We start from the raw sequence: 16783 nt of genomic DNA on the forward strand, positions 1-16783 counted from the left end.
GATGTGGAGCAAAAGCATTTAAGAACAGTATGTGATATCAGTGATTTGTCAGCGGGGCAAAACCCCAGCATTAGGGAAATAAAAGCCACACAGATCCCTGTCTGTCTTGAACTGGGGAAGCTGAAACTGGACACAGTATTCCAGGTGTGGTCTTACCAGCACAGAGTAGAGGGGGAGGAGAACCTCCATAGACCAAGTGTGGCACTGACTAACTGCTCTTATTTGGCAATGTACACAGCTTCTTGATGGAACTATATTGCTTGGTGTATTATCTTTTGAGAGGTGCAAAAGAGGTAAATTAAGATATTATAATGGGAAATATTCCACATAATTTGAAATGATTGAGAACTATCTGTACTAAGTCATCTGTGGCATTCAAAAGCACTATGGATGACGTGAGATTTTTTTTCAGCTCTCTATTTAGTAACTAAATACAGAATAGAAACAAAGGTAATTTTAGGAAAACATGAAATTAACAAGTGGAAAGAATTTCTCTTTATAACAAAAATTGTGAGTGAAGTGATTTACTTAGTGGCACTCTCTTGGCAGAGGTCTAGAAGAAGTTTTTTGTATTCTGAAAGCAAATATATGTGTTAGAGTTACTGTATCAAATGTACCTGAACTGGTATCTATAGTACCCTGTCTGGATATTGTGCAGAAGCACAGTTCTGCCATCTCTTAAGTGGAGAAAAAATGAAGAACTAGCAGTTTTGTAATATTTCAGGTTTTGTTATTAGTCAGTATGTTGTTTTGCATATGTAAGCATTTACACTATATCCCCTAAAGGCATGTTTGTGGCACATGGATTATAGCAAATATCTAGATAAAAGCTCATTGGGTTTATATTATACCCATATTTATATATATATATATATAATTTAGATGTATTTATACCATATATATATATATATAAATTGTATATATATTTACATTCCTTAGGTACTGGACATGACTCTTTTTGAATGACATTAAAAAAACCAGAGCCTAGGACGGCCTCTTTGCAAACTCTTGAAGGTCTCTTCCAACCTGGTTTATTCTATTCTATTCTACTTGACATTTGAGTTTTTAATTTACTTCACATTCAAAAGAAATTAGTAATTTTTTTACTTCTTTATCTAGATTCCCTTTTGCTTCTTTTTACCTTTCATACTTACATGTGATAAATTAAGGTGGTTGCAGGCTGTTAACTTTTATCATAGTAAGAGTGGGGGGAAAAAAATATATATATATAGAACTTGTACCTGTGGATTTTCAGTCAAAATTACCATCAGCATCATATTGAATAGCTGTTGAGGTGTGGCCTTTTCAGAGAGGGTGGTGCTTTTGGCAAATTACTCCCATTAATCTCTCAATTGATAATAGAAAGTTCCACCCTGACATTTAAAAGAGGATAGACTGTTGATGATGGATAAAGGACAAAATGAATTAATAATGATGTCAAGTTTATCATGATACATTAAAATCTTGTCTTATTTTAGCAAAGTAATCAACACTTGGAAGCAAAGTCTAGGTCGTGCATTCAAATGCATCGCTTCTGTCAGATCTGAATGAACTTCAAAGTACTGCCCTGTGATCGTAGAGGCAGAAAGATAATTTCCAGAAGACAACATTATGTTTAAGACAGCAATCAGATTGTGCTGTGGAATACGGTTTTAAGAGTTCTGATTTACCTCTGTGCTCCCAGAAATTATTTTTAAAGCAGTATTGTTTGCAAGTGAAGTAAACAACCTTGATTATATCTTGGGAAGACCTGTGTTTGGTTTTGAAGTTTACTCTAAGGAAGTTGAAGTGATAGCTTGTTTTATCCTTTTTGCTATTAATATTTTGAAGACTAGGTTAAGTGTAAGCTCAGGGTCCTGGGTTAACACAGCCTACTCTCACAAGCCCCCCTCTCCTCCTCACACAGAGAGGAGGGAAAGTAACACACACCCAAAAAAACCCAACTCTGGGTTATGATACGCTGCACAATTACCTTCACCTGTGTTCAGAAAAGAGCAGCAAAATGCAGAGGCAGCAGAAGCCAGTGATAAAATCCTTCCACCCACCCAAGCGTACAGTGGAAATGACCGACACCCCAAAACCAGCAACCACAACAGGAAGCCTCTCATGTTGTAATATGAACTTCAAGCCCCATGATACTTTGCTCAGCCAGCAATTTGACTTTTAAGATGGTATGATGGCAGCATGGTATTGAATATCATCAGCAGACTCATCCCAACCCATGACACTCAGAAATTAAGGAGCCTCTCTAATCTTGCTAATATTTTAATACTTCAGAGTTTATTGACAGACAGGTAAGAAGCATAATGCAGCATCTCTTTAAAAAGTGATGCTATAAAACCAGAAAGGGAGGTGCACCTTGTGATATTTTACATCTTGAGCTTCCAACCAATTAGCCCCAGTCAGACCCATCAAAAACTTTCAAAGCCAAAACTGATTTCTGTATATCATGCTGAAGAAATTCCCATGGTAGGCTTGAAGCAGAAGACCCTATCCATAAAACATGAATGCACAGAATCCTCACATCAGTCGTGTGTTTTGCAAGTAATATCCCCTAAATCATGCAGAGGAGAAATGCTTGTCACAGAAGAGAAAAATAGGTAATATCAATATGTTCATTTTATTTTGCGGTGCATCTTTATTTACCAAGCTGTGTGCTGTGTTGTCTTCTACGTTCTTCTTCTCCAGAGTGGTGCTATAATGAGGATAACCTTCAGTAAAGACATCCTCAGTTTTAACTTTCTTTATATGTATTTTATATTTCTTTATTAAATCCAGCCAAGAATGTTATTTCTGGTACCTGCTATTAAAAATTTGGCTGAAACTGGTTGTAAGAATTAACACCAAGATTTTTTTTTTTCAGGGCCTTGAATTTTTTTTTCCTGTAAATCCATTGCTTTTGAGAAGGTGTGGAAAAGGGTCAGCAACCCCACATTCTTCATATAATCAAGAATGATCAGGAAATGTAAGAACTAAATATAGAGAAAAGGGAAAGTTAGTGAATATATTTGCATATGCAAATTAGCTTAATTGATACTGCTTGCCTCTACAGGGATTTTTCATTACAAACTGGAGTGCTACATTGTTCAGCTCATATTGAGTAATTTAGTAACTAATGAGACCAGTTTGCACTAATTTGCATATGATAAATGAGCTTAATTGCAGTAAATAACTTGGAGGCATAATTACTTAATTTTCCTGTGTTGCATGGCTTTTAAGTTCACGTATGAACAACTCAAGATAATTTTGCATATTTAAATTAGTTGCTTTTAAAATTCTTGAACAAAAAAAAAGAGCACACCTTACAATTTTGAACTGTAAAACAATTAGAAGTGGAAGGTACCATATTTTCAAATAACATTTTTAATATTTCTATGGAATAGAGATTTCTTCCTTTCAGACACACCAGTGCCTTCTTAGGGAAGGAATGCTTGGGATCACACACATTGGAATAGTTTTCAAGTCAGCGTGGAATGGAAAGATCGTATCAGTAATTATGGAAGAGCTGTGTGTCTGAACTCTGGGGAGCAGTACACATTTTGTATCCCTGCACACAGGAGTGAGAACTTTCACAGTTGCGGTCTTTGCTTCAGGAGTGCCTGTTCAACTCTTCAGAAAGTGTAACGCTTTCATACAGCATTGTATTACCTTGCAAAATTACTTAGAGTCCAGTTTTCTTAAGTTGTCTGTACTGTCCTAGCTCTGCCTAGTTTTGCGTGAGGAAATCAGAGGCACTGAACGGCGTCAGTGCAACAAATGTCTCTTGGTTTGGTTTGGTTTTGTAAACTAGGGGATAAGCGTTGTCATGAATAACCATTATTACAATAGAGATTCCTACTGTGAGTTCCCCAAAACCCAAACCATATCCCAAGTCAAAACAGAGTAGATCCCATTTCATTTCTGCTACATCCCTAAAGTTATTGCCCATTAGATACTTCTGATATAAGCAATAAAAGCAAACTACTTAACGAGACAGGGGAAAAAATGCTCAAACAGCCTAGCTACCAATCTCATGAACAGTTCAGTCTCATAGTGACATCTCTTTGTGCACCTGTGGTTTACAAGTGGGTGACAATGACTGAATTCTCTCTCTGATATAATTGGGCCCACCTACCTTGCTAGAAGCTTTTCCCAAGTCTTGGAAATGTTATGAGATTTTCATTTCCCTTTTACTTTCTATTGCACCTTTTTTCGCCCATTAAGAAAGAATATTGTGATAAACAAAGGTGTTTGTAAACACAGTGTCAGATTCAGCAAGGGAAATAAAGCCCCACAGTTTCCTACTAAGATCGAAGGAAATGTTTGTGCCTTGACACAAGCGTTGTGACCTTGTAAGCTGTATTCTTCATCATCAAGTCAAGAATCACAAGGCGCAAACTACCTAGATTGGGTGGAGTGGTTCACAGTTCAAAGAGGATACCTGTAATGGACCCAACAAAGTCATCTCTAGTACGCACAAGGCTTGTAAGCCCTTGTTTTACTTCCTAGCAGCCTCTGCATCAGCACAGACTTGATCATGTAGTCTTAGAAGGGGAGTGGAATTTGAACTACTTGGAAGTCACATACGGCTCAAGTGCTGCAGTTCAGTTTTATGCCATGTGGTGGATCCAGGCTTTCCGCAGATGAAAGGCATGCTGATATTTTATAAATATACTTTACATCCTATTTACTCTATTGGAAGTCTCAGCTTGAAAATGGAACTTCATGGAGATCTAATTGGGTGTCAGGTAATGATAGGACTAGGGGGAATGAGAAAAAAGTAGAAATGGGTAGATTCAGATTGGATGTTAGGAAGACGTTCTTCCCCATGAGGGTGGTGAGACACTGCCACAGGTTGCTCAGGTAGGTGGTAGAAGCCTCATCCCTGGAAGTTTTTAAGGCCAGGCTGGATGTGGCTCTGAGCAACCTGATCTAGTGTGAGGTGTCCCTGCCCATGGCAGCGGGGTTGGAACTAGCTGATCCTTGAGGTCTCTTCCAACCCTAACAATTCTATGATTCTAATTGTCTACATCTCTATCCTGTAGACAAAACAACAGTGTATTAGACCCATTGGTGTTATTTCAGCTTTTCAATATACAAATCAACCATCCACACCCTGTGGACATAAGAAGCAAGATTAATTGCTACCATTGTTAACAATTGAAGGAAATCCCTCATTCTAACATTGTTATGATTATTTCAATTACATTTCTTTTATTTATGCATCCAGCACTGTAGTAATAAGACTAACATGCAACTCTACAAATATTTCTTATGTGTCAACATAGTATAATGCTGTTCTTCAGAATGGATCCCTTATTAATTGTGAGGTGAATGTGCAGGGTGAAGGCAACATCTCTAGCTTCTAGTGAATCGTTACAGGTGATGCCACTTCCATATAGAGGTGCTTAGTCTATATCAGGGTGTGGTGGGTGGAAGGGTAAGGCCGAGAAGCCTCCTCCCTTCCCCCTTGTAAAGTAAAAGGGAAAAAAAAATTGAAGGGAAAGGAAAAAAAAACTCGCAAGCTGAATTAGCAAAGCAGTGGAGCTATATTTACAAAGCGATGTAGGGTTTGCAGGGGATTATTTACAAATTTACAATATCTACAATATATACAAAGATATACAACAGAGTAACACAGAAATGAGAGTGCCCCCCTCGGCAGAGAGGGGTCCCCCACCTCCGCTCTCCCCTCTCTTCCCCCCCTTTCCCCAGAATGGGATAGAAAGAGAAAGAGAAGAGAGGAAAAAAAAAGTTAGAAGCAGTTCGTGTTAATTGGAAGGGAGTTAGTATACAGGCCTGTTATCTTGTTTTCAAGGCCGAGGCCTTGGCAGAAAGCCCAGCACAGAAAGCTGCTGCACGGAGAAGAGGCGGAAGCAAGACTGACTGAGAAGTGCTGGAAATGTCCAGTATAGTCCCAGCTCAGAAGTGCTTCCTCCCACTCATCCAATGAAATTAGTTTAGACTATTCCTTCCGTTTACCAACTTCCGTCCACCATATTCCCTTTCTTAAGGGGGCAACGTCAACCGGCCACACAGGGTTAGCAGGTTATTTTCTGGAGCACGTCAAATAAAAGCTCAAAGCTTGAGTTTCCTCAGGAAGAAGGAAAATTAATAGCAGTACCTTTACCTATTTGCAGGTAACTAGTGTCTCATCCACCTGCACTCAAGCTAAAGGAAAGCTGTGTCTGTAATAGTTTTCTAGACCCTGATCCCATCCCACTGTCTGTACTGTGCAATAGCTGCAAATAACAGGGTGAATCCTATATGTCATGCTCTCAGAAATACTCATGGTCACATGAATGGTCAGCTGAATACTAGCAAATGTTGTTACTATCTGATAAACCAAAAGGCTTTCCCCCCATAGTCAACTAGAAAACTTGGAAGTTGTTATCGGGGGGGGGGGGGGGTGTGTGTCAGGTTTATCATCCAGTTTTTAAATGGATGTTATCAAATACAAAAGTTGTGGAAACAAATACCCAATTTAAAGGAACGTTAATATCAGAGGATTTCATTTTGTTTGCTTGCTTGTTTTTTTTCTGTTGTCCAGAAGGGTCTTATCCTCCATTTCTGTTACTACTTTTGCAGCGCTATTGATGCTTTATAGGACAATGGTTTTCTATCAAACTTGACAATCCAATTTCACTACAATACTTGGAAGATTTGGAAGATATTACTATTTACTTACTTATTATTTATTTATTATTTACTCTTTATTTATTTACTAGTTATTTATTATTACTTATTATTTACTTATATACTATTTACTTATAATAACTAGAATAGAATAATATGATGACACTGTTATTTTTTTTTTCCCCTAAAACATATTTTTCTGAAGAGATTGCAGATAAAGTTTTCCATACATTGTATACAAATGTTCAGCATACAACTAGTTTAGATTGTGCAACACCTGTGAATCACTTGGGTTAAGGCAAAGTAGAGATCAATGAACAGAGCAAGTTGTTTACATTTTTCCAGTAATGAACAATTGTGGATGAAGGTATAAGGGTTACACGCAATTAACAGTGTCACAGAGGAAGAGAAGTTTCACCTGTAGTGAAAACAGGTACTAATTCTTTGCTCTGTAAGCGTGCTGTTAAAATTGGCCAAAGAATATGGCTACATGGCTGGCAAGGCTATAGCTGAGCAGACATCTAATTTCTTCCGATATTTGAATTATTGCAGGGAGCCCCACCAGGCAGGAAAATGAAATAGTGGGGAAATAAACAGGAAAGTGTTGGACTGCTATAAAATATTAGGGAGAAAATTTATCTTCTCATTTGCTATTTTCATTCTAAGTATTACATAATGAGGTTGTCTTTGTATAACTCTAGTCAACACAGAAACAGTGACGCTAGATTAAAGGTGAGGAAGCAGCAGATGGTAGCGCTAATGGAGGATTTTTCCAGGCTGTAGAAGGTGTTAGCAGAAAAGACTTCTACTGGCTCGGAGATTTGTGAAGGGCAGTTGCTAATGATGATGGCGGTGGTGCACTTTGTGAGGACAAAAGAGGCTGACTGTTCAGTTTAATGCAGTCTCCATTGGATTAAAGTGGTAGATTACCATCTGCCCTCTGGCAGGCAAAAAGAGGAAAGTGTGAAAACATTACCAGAACTTCGAATATGTTGGAGAGTATAGATCTGTGTTGTCTGATTGTAAAGATTTGGGGGATGAAGTAGAAGTTATGCATCGGTAGCCAAAAATGAAGTGGAAGTTAAGAGATTAATTAAGAGGAAATGTTGACTCTTGTCCTCATAACTGTCATGTACAGCCTATTATCAATTTTGTTCCTGAGATTCAATTGACATCCAGAGCATTCAGGTATAAAAAACAAAGGGGGCACCAATTGCTCTCAGCAAAGTAGAGTCTAGAAAATGAACAAAATAAGGGAGAGAAACAGACACTTAATCTACATCTTTATCCAAAGTCAAAAGCATTTTGTATGTAACTACCTTTTATCTGGAAAAGCCAACAAGTATATAAAGTTTGAATTAGTTATTCAGAAACACTGAGATAACAGCAACACATGAGATGCTGTAATGCCTTAATATAAACTGCACAAAAATGACAGATTTATCATGTCAGAGATAGCAGTGTATACACAGAGGGGAAAACAACCTTCTGAAAAAAAAAAAATGCCATTTTTAAGTACAGGATCATAGAAAAATCTGGATTATTTTAAGAACATTAAATTGGCAATAAAAGCTTGGACGGGGGGGGGGGGGTGGAGGGGGGAAGAACAATGCAGGAGTATGTCAGGATATTAAGTGTGTTGTTGAGGAAAAGATAGACGCACAGTCTACTTTGAAACAGTAATTTGGGGTGACATGAAATGTCCACAGTTTAAAGGCTGGAAAACAGTGTAAATGCTGATATGTTGTGAAAAGAGCCATAGGGCTCTGGTAAGAAAAGATTAGTATCTTGCTTTGCTGTGTGCCTTTCCAAGGGAAAAGACATCTCTAGTAGCAGTTTCCTCTTTATGATTTGAGGATAGATGGCGTTTCATATTTCTGCAGCTAAATATATAGTCTACATAAGAATCTGTTCAGATTTGATCACCAGTCTTTCCTCAGATTGATAGTTTTCTCAGAAGATCATCCTCTTGTAATAGAAGGCTAAACTCTTATCCTTGATGTTAATTTATTTAGAAGTCTAATTGTACATTTTATACTGGTGTAAGGGGTTTGGAGTCATGATAAGTATTTGAAGGTGAAAGGAGACAGAAAAACCTCTCCTCTGTTCACTGTTTGTCCTGGGTTATCGCAGCCCACTCTCACAAGCCTTTCTCCCCTCACACAGTTGGGAGGGAAAGTAACACACAGACAAATCCCCCCAACTCTAGGTTGAGATAAAGTGTTTTACTGGGTTTGAGATGATACACTGCCCAATTAACTTAGCCTGTTCGCAGAAAAGAGCAGCAAAATGCAGAAGCAGCAGAAGCCAGCAGCCTCACCCCTCCCCTTAGCCAGCCCAGAGGAAAAGACCAACACTCCAGTAACCAGAAAGCAGAAGCAGCAACCAGAGCAGGAAGTCTCTCATGTTACAATCTGAACTTTCAAGATCCATGATAGCTTGCTCCAGCCAGCGCTTTCCTTTTGAGGCTGGTGTGATATCACACAGTGATAGGACTAGGGGGAATGGTTCCAAGCTAGAGGAGGGTCAATTTAGATCAGATATCAGGAAGTAGTTCTTCATAAGGGTGGTGAGACACTGGAACAGGTAGCCCAAATTTGTGCTGGAAGCCTCCTCCTTGGAAGTTTTTAAGGCCAGGCTGTGTGTGGCTTTGGGCAACCTGCTCTAGTGGAGGGTGTCCCTGCCCACAGCAGTGGGTTGGGAACTAGATGGGTTTCCTGGGTTCAGGAGGCTGGCAAGGTGTTAATTTGCATACTCCAATTTGTCCAGGTTGCAGTAAGCATGTCAGATTGATTCAATAAGGGCAGGGCTTTCAGTCTGAAGCTAGGACAAAGGTAGAGCATCCTAGCAGTTGCAACCCAAGGAGATATATTCTAAAAGGAGTCTTGGGGGAGGAGTGGGAAATAGCAAATAATTTTGCAGTGGGAGCCTGAAGCAGTGTACTTAAACCTGCATTTTCTATGGCAACCATATATAAAAGCATGCAGTTTTATTTAATAAAGAAATATTTGATCTGAACAGGACACAGCATACTGTAGTGTGTCATTTAATTCCTGAGAAAGTATTTGAGGAAAATGACATATCTCAGCACTGTTGACCATTTTGTTGTCACCTGCTGAGTGTTGTCATTTCCATAGCCAGTGGGCTGTATTGAATCAGACAGAGGGAATAGGTCATTAAAAGAAATGGAGGACTTTCTGCAGCCTGTAGATGGTGAAGGGGAAATTTTTCTTCAGATATATCAACAAAATCTTGTTTAATGGTGTCTACATTCTGCTTTGATTTGGGGTTTAGCCCTATTTTGCTCTGAAGTAAGGTGATTTGAAAAGTATAGACAGCATAAACCAATGTGTTGGTTCACCAGAATGAATTATACCTTCCATGGTGTTTGTAAAGATATAGGTGAGGACAATAAGCATCCTGTTTTCAGAATGCCTTGTTTCTTTCTTTTCAATCACAGCATTCATCAAGAAAGGAAAAGGTTGTCAATTTTATATAAATAAATAAGAATGGGGAAAAGTATATCTCATGGGCATGCTGTGCAAGTTAAAAGTGGTATTTTTCTTCACTGTCTTGAAAACATTGATGACTCTACTCCTCATTTTAGGCCTTAGGAAAACAAAAAGCACTTAGAAATAGGCTTTACACATCCTTTGTACTGCTCTACAATAGAAGTGAAGGGCAGCATTATGTGCCCTCTGTTTCCATGTGAGCTGGCAAAGGGTAATGTTGGAGCCTGCATACAAAGAACCCTTAAATGAAGCACAGACAGTTGAGATTCATGAGAATGCTATTGTCTAACACTGCTATTAATTCTGAATTATTTAATCATATCAGCTATCTACTAATCACTTTGTCATACTTTTTTTTGGGGGGGCAACTATGAGCTCTAAATAAATATAAAAATAAAATATTGGCATGGAAGCTGTATGTTCAACTTTCTCCACTGCTGTAGAAGTAGGAGCCCCAGGTGCTGTTGTGCATCTCCTAGATTTTACTTGGAAAGTGCAAGCACTTTTTAATGGACTTTAAAGCACATAACATTGGAGGGAGTAGAAATATTGTTGAAATAAATGAGTCAAGCTTGTAGAGCACACTCTCTGTTCTCAAGTATATTATCTCAAAAGTTGATTAAAAGAAGTTGTTTCCATTAGTTGCTTCGAAAATGTCTTGTGTTCTAAAATGTATTAGAATTTCTACCTGTAGAGAAAGTGAAAAAGGGAGTATGAAAAGAAATGATAACATTTCCAGGAGTGAATTTTGTGTAATTACATTGTATTACATTTTCTTGGTGGGGGGACATTTAATAGGGTCACATAAGATATGAAGCAATGCTGAGTTCAGTTCATTAATTATGCACAGCACTTAGTTGTTGTCTTCTGTTTTTCCACTTTAGGAAGAATATTATTTAGGTACAGTCTTATAGCAATGTAAATTGATATATCTCTAGTCTTATAGCAATGTAAATAGAATAGAATAGAATAAATCAGGTTGGAAGAGACCTTCAAGATCATCATGTCCAACCTATCACCCAACACCACCTAATCAACTAACCCATGTAACCAAGCACCCTGTCAAGTCTCCTCCTGAACACCTCCAGTGATGGCGACTCCACCACCTCCCCGGGCAGTCCATTCCAATGGGCAATCACTCTCTCTGTGTAAAACTTCCTCCTGACCTCCAGCCTGAACTTCCCCTGGTGCAGCCTGAGACTGTGTCCTCTTGTTCTGGTACTGGCTGCCTGGGAGAAGAGACCAACCTCTGCCTGTTTACAACCCCCCTTCAGGTAGTTGTAGAGAGCAATAAGGTCACCCCTGAGTCTCCTCCTCTCCAGGCTAAGCAGCCCCAGCTCCCTCAGCCTCTCCTCATAGGGCTTGTATTCCAAGCCCCTCACTAACTTCGTTGCCCTTCTCTGGACTCATTCCAGCAAGTCAACATCCTTCCTAAACTGAGGGGCCCAGAACTGGACGCAGTACTCGAGGTGTGGCCTAACCAGTGCAGTGTACAGGGGCAGAATGACCTCCCTGCTCCTGCTGGCCACACTGTTCTTAATGCAGGCCAGGATGCCATTGGCCCTCTTGGCTGCCTGGGCACACTGCAGACTCATGTTCATCCTACCATCAACCAGCACCCCCAGGTCCCTCTCTGCCTGGCTGCTCTCCAGCCACTCTGACCCCAGCCTGTAGCTCTGCATGGGGTTGTTGTGGCCAATGTGCAGAACCCGGCACTTGGATGCGTTAAATCTCATGCCATTGAGATTGATATATCTCTAGTCTTATAGCAATGTAAATTGATATATCTCCAGTCTTATAGCAATGTAAATTGATATATCTCTCTGATAGTCTCTCACTGAATTCAGATTTTATTTAATTAAATACTGTCCTACATAATCTAGATAATAATTTTATCTGTGTACCATTGGCTTTGCATTTAGTGTTTGTTATTCTGTTCTTGCCTTCAATTGTATCTTCTGCTCAACCTATAGATTTTAATCTTTATGACTTCAATTAATGTTTTTTTAGCACCTAGTTATAGGCTCCTAAAGCTATGGCTGTGAAAGGTCAAACCTGTAGCTGGCCAGCAGAAGGTACTACATCTTCCTGTAGAAAGGCTCTGGTCAATGGTGTTGGCACTGAAAGCATTGTAGGGGTTTTTGTTTGTGTTTCCTTAGGCCCCTACACATATCTATTTTAGGATGCAGTTTTCCACGTTAGGCTGGGCACATGTTGTGGGAGAGGAAAGGAGTTGCTTTATGTCTAGTCTTGCACATACAGGCTACTGATATTTTTTTTTGCTGCCCACCACATTTCTAGTGTTTGCCAACAGCTAATTAGCAGCATTAGGCATTCATTCTACAAAAGTTTCCCCAACTCCCAAAAAGATTATTCCTGATGAGGGCATGAATTTAGGAGTGTGTAAACTCTTAAGCCTTGCTCCAGAATGGCATTGAGTGACCTCCCTCAGAGAGAGGCTGTGCTTCTGGGAGACTCTTAAGTGTAAATGGGAAGTGGACTTTCCCATTTCAAGGGTGATGTGCAGATGTCTAAGTAGATGTTGATATATTGGCAAATCTTTACAGGTTGCTTTTGTGGTTGATTTTTTTGAACAATATAGAGCATTTCAATGTGGTATAGTTTTCTCTTTAGGAAAATTCCTTTGTGGTATTGTCCAAATTGTGTGCTTGAAGTTCCTGGCAGTGTATCTAGAAGTAAAAAAACTGGTTAGGATTAAAAAGTAATGGATGGTATCAGCAGAACTCCCTAGCCACTAGATGGGGAATTAACATTTACACATTCTACAGATTCACCGCACCTGCAAGATTTAATCTTCTGTGCCTAAATCACCAGGAACAGTAGAATATTGGAATTAGGTGTGTGGTGGCATATGAAACCACTGAGAGATGCATACATTACTCATTACTCCTTAAGAGAGGGGAGCCACTCACTGATCCAAGAAGTGTGAGCATGGGGCAGCATCAGGCTGACCTGCCTCAGACCGACAATCAGGTTTAGCAGCAGAGCCAGGAATGGAAAGCTGACATCCAGATGATGATGATATGGGCATCCTACCCAGACTTGGCCATATGGGTCTTGCATCTGTCAGGGTTACACCAGCAGTTGGCTCCCAACCTTGAACAGAATATTCCCAATGAATTTGAGATCCTAGCCAGCACAGGCACTGGATGGATAGGCCATGTCTTCTGAACCAGCGCTGTTATGTTTGAGGGCCAGGTTGGGGTCAAAAGGTCCTGTGAGATAGTATGAGGGCTCTTCCCATTCATGGCAAGACTGTGATGCATAAGGCTTTTTTTTCTGCTTATGCAGGCATATAAAAAGCAGTGATACCATAAAGAAAGGACAGCATTTGTTTAAATGCCAAAAGAAAAAGAATTCATCTGAAAAGACAGGAATTTACAAGTGTTTTTTCTCATGTGGAAAAGAAACTTTACTAATACCTACTTGTTCATTCTCCTGAGAGAATTGATATGAATTCCTAAGTCAGCCTTGATCTTCAGAAACCCTGAAATAAGTCCTGTTTAATAAAGAAGCTCTCTTGCTATCCTGTCCCAGTTTCAAAACAGCATGAAGACCAAATCCATTCATGCCACACAGAAGAAGCTCAGAGAGTGAGAAAATCCTGTGACAGGAAGGTCTTCTGCTTCCTCTCTTCCCCAATATTTTCTCATTCAGTGGAGTTCTTTATCCAGTACTACTTTTTCCTCGTGTTTGCTAATGGGAAGGCTGTCTTTCAAAGAGTTGGAAATACAAGCATGCATTTAAGAATTAATGCTTGGTACCAAGATACATCAAGGGTGGTCTAGGACTGAGTAACTCATCTCCTTGGCTTCCTTTACAGGATGAAGGTATAAAAGAAGTTGGAAAGGGGCCTTAAACCATTTTCTTTAATTGCCTGTAATCTCCTTCAGATGTAGCTGTATACATCAATAGAGCATTTACTTCTTGCCTGGCTTAGATCCTTAAACTAGATTCATTGTGCTCATTAAGTGACCAAAATGCCAGAGCTGAATTTACTCTTAGGTAGACTAGATAGTTCTTCAGAGGGAGAAGAGGAATGTGAACATGAATGCAAGCCACTTTTAGGAGCTCCCCCCCATCTCTTTCTAACATAGAATCCATATGTAACAGGGATTATTTGGAGCTGATAAGTGCAGAGGGCTGTAGAAGTCTCTGTTCTAAAAGAGAGCAGTACTGGAAGGATTACTGACAGCGCAGCATGTACTTCATACCTCTCTAACTAAAAAGAGGCAATCCTTTAAAATAAGTATTCAATAATTATTAATCCATTTAGCTACTACTATAAAAATATTAGTCATTTGGAACTAATATGGCTTAACATGTTTTCACCTCGGAGGTTTCTTTGTATTTTAGCAATTATGTACTTTTATTTTTAAGTGTTGTTAATAGCACCAGCAATAACACTTCTCTTAAAGGTGTGATTTTATGAAGTGTGTTTTTAATTTTAACCAGTGCTTACACTGATTGGCAGAACAGAGGGGTTTGGATTTGCTTTAAAAGGGGAATGCTTTGAAATAAAAAAAATAAATCACAACTATAATGGGAAGTGAAGGGATAATGCCCACCTTTTACTAATTTTTGCCTACTAAGACACAGGTAATTTAGGTCTTTATACATTTACCTGAGATAAAAATAGAAACAAAAATATTCTATGTGCAGTTTGCCTTTTTCTGTATAACAATAGAGCTCCTTTATATTTAATTTAGTTTGTCAGTAATATAGCTAGTACTTTGAATGAAGGGGGATTGTAGACAGGTGGATGCTGGTCTCTTCTCCCAGGCAGCCAGCACCAGAACAAGAGGACACAGTCTCAGGCTGCACCAGGGGAGGTTTAGGCTGGATGTTAGGAAGAAGTTCTATACAGAGAGAGTGATTGCCCATTGGAATGGGCTGCCCAGGGAGGTGGTGGAGTCACCATCACTGGAGGTGTTCAGGAGGAGACTTGATGGGGTGCTTGGTGCCATAGTTTAGTTGATTAGGTGGGTTGGATTAGTTGATAGGTTGGATGCAATGATCTTGAAGGTCTCGTCTGGTCCGGTCTATCCTATCCTATCCTATCCTATCCTATCCTATCCTATCCTATCCTATCCTATCCTATCCTATCCTATCCTATCCTATCCTATCCTATCCTATCCTATCCTATCCTATCCTATCCTATCCTATCCTATCCTATCCTATCCTATCCTATCCTATCCTATCCTATCCTATCCTATCCTATCCTATCCTATCCTATCCTATCCTATTATTTGGTTGTCCTGCTGTGATTGGTAAGATGCAATTTTAGAGATGTCACAGGGGTCTGCTGCCATAATCTTATTTCTTATAAAGTATTTTATGCATTACATAAGAAATAAGGACTTCATGTTAGAAAAGAAAGAAAATAAACACATGAAGATAATTCTCTGAAAAATATCTTGTTGGGCAGTACTGAAACCTTTAAAAATACTTTGCATTATTATTGTACTGGCTGTGCTGTTTCATTAGACTGCATTCATTCCTGATTTGTCTTACTATAGACAAATTGTGTCTTTTCTGGCAGAAATATTTTATTTAAACCAAAGCACCTATGTGATCCTGCAGGCACCCCGAGGAAAGGCAGACCTGAATGCCTGTGTGTTTCGCTCTGTCCTGTCAGGCTGAAGGTTCAGATGTGAATCTTCTTGGTTGTCACTCTTCAGAATAGGAATATTAACAGGAAAGCAGTAGTGAACAACAATGTAGGCTGTATGAATAGTAGATTAAAAGAACTGGCAGGAATGCAGGAAAAAGAAGATAGGGCTGTGGAATTCAGTAGACATTGAAGATGGCTCCATAGAGATACAAGCATTCATTTATGACCAAAACTGTAGATTTGTGATCCATTTTTGTGACCTCAGCACCATTCATAATACAAAAGATCCTGAAGTGGAATAATAAGTAAGCCATGCAGCAGTTTTGATTTTTCTCTCCTTTTCCCTAAATAGTGTGTAGTTTGAAATATAGCTGCGGAGCTAAACCTGTAGGTCGGTGATAAATTTCTAGCTGATCATCCAAAGTCAAATTCATCCATGATCCTTATGCTGCAGGAGCCACAAGATGTATTTAATGGTGTTTTTAAAAATCCCTTGAAATAAAAGATGAGAACACCTAGCATAGTAGATTAATGTAATTTAGCAAACACTGAGCACAGAGATTTTCCACAAATGGTCGCTTTTACAATACAAAGACCAAAATTTTACAGTGAAGGGATTAGAAGTCGGAGTAACTGATAAACAAGCCTAGATGCATTTCTACTTCAAATAAATAAATAGACCCCCCAACAAACATAAGTCATTACCAAAGCCACAATGACACAATTTCAGTTGGCCACACAAATATACCTGAATTTTTAGTCAGAAAGTGAGAAGGGTTTTGCAATTGCATAAGAGAGTAGAAAGAAGGAAACTCGGAGCATAATTTGAGCTAGATATTTTCAGGATACAGAACTGACTGGCAGAGGTCCTAAGATCTTGTCCTGATGAAATTTATGACAGTGTGTGAATGGAATTTTGCTTCTCTAACTTTTACTTCTTTTTAAGAGGAAAAAAAAATGTTGTTGATTGTGTGGACTTTGCAAATGCCAGTAATTCAATCCCGTGGCTCCTCTCACTCTT

At 39.2% G+C, this 16783-nt stretch overlaps 1 protein-coding gene across 1 annotated transcript in view; it reads left to right on the forward strand.

Annotated features, from left to right (window-relative positions):
* Nucleotides 1-16783, forward strand: part of NPAS3 (neuronal PAS domain protein 3) — a 658723-nt gene that overhangs the window by 331643 nt on the left and 310297 nt on the right. The gene's annotated exons all lie outside the window — the stretch shown is intronic.

The sequence above is a fragment of the Melanerpes formicivorus genome, unplaced genomic scaffold (assembly GCF_026170545.1).
Source record: "Melanerpes formicivorus ecotype bairdi unplaced genomic scaffold, bMelFor1.0.p_v2 SCAF_49, whole genome shotgun sequence".
NCBI lineage: Eukaryota > Metazoa > Chordata > Aves > Piciformes > Picidae > Melanerpes > Melanerpes formicivorus.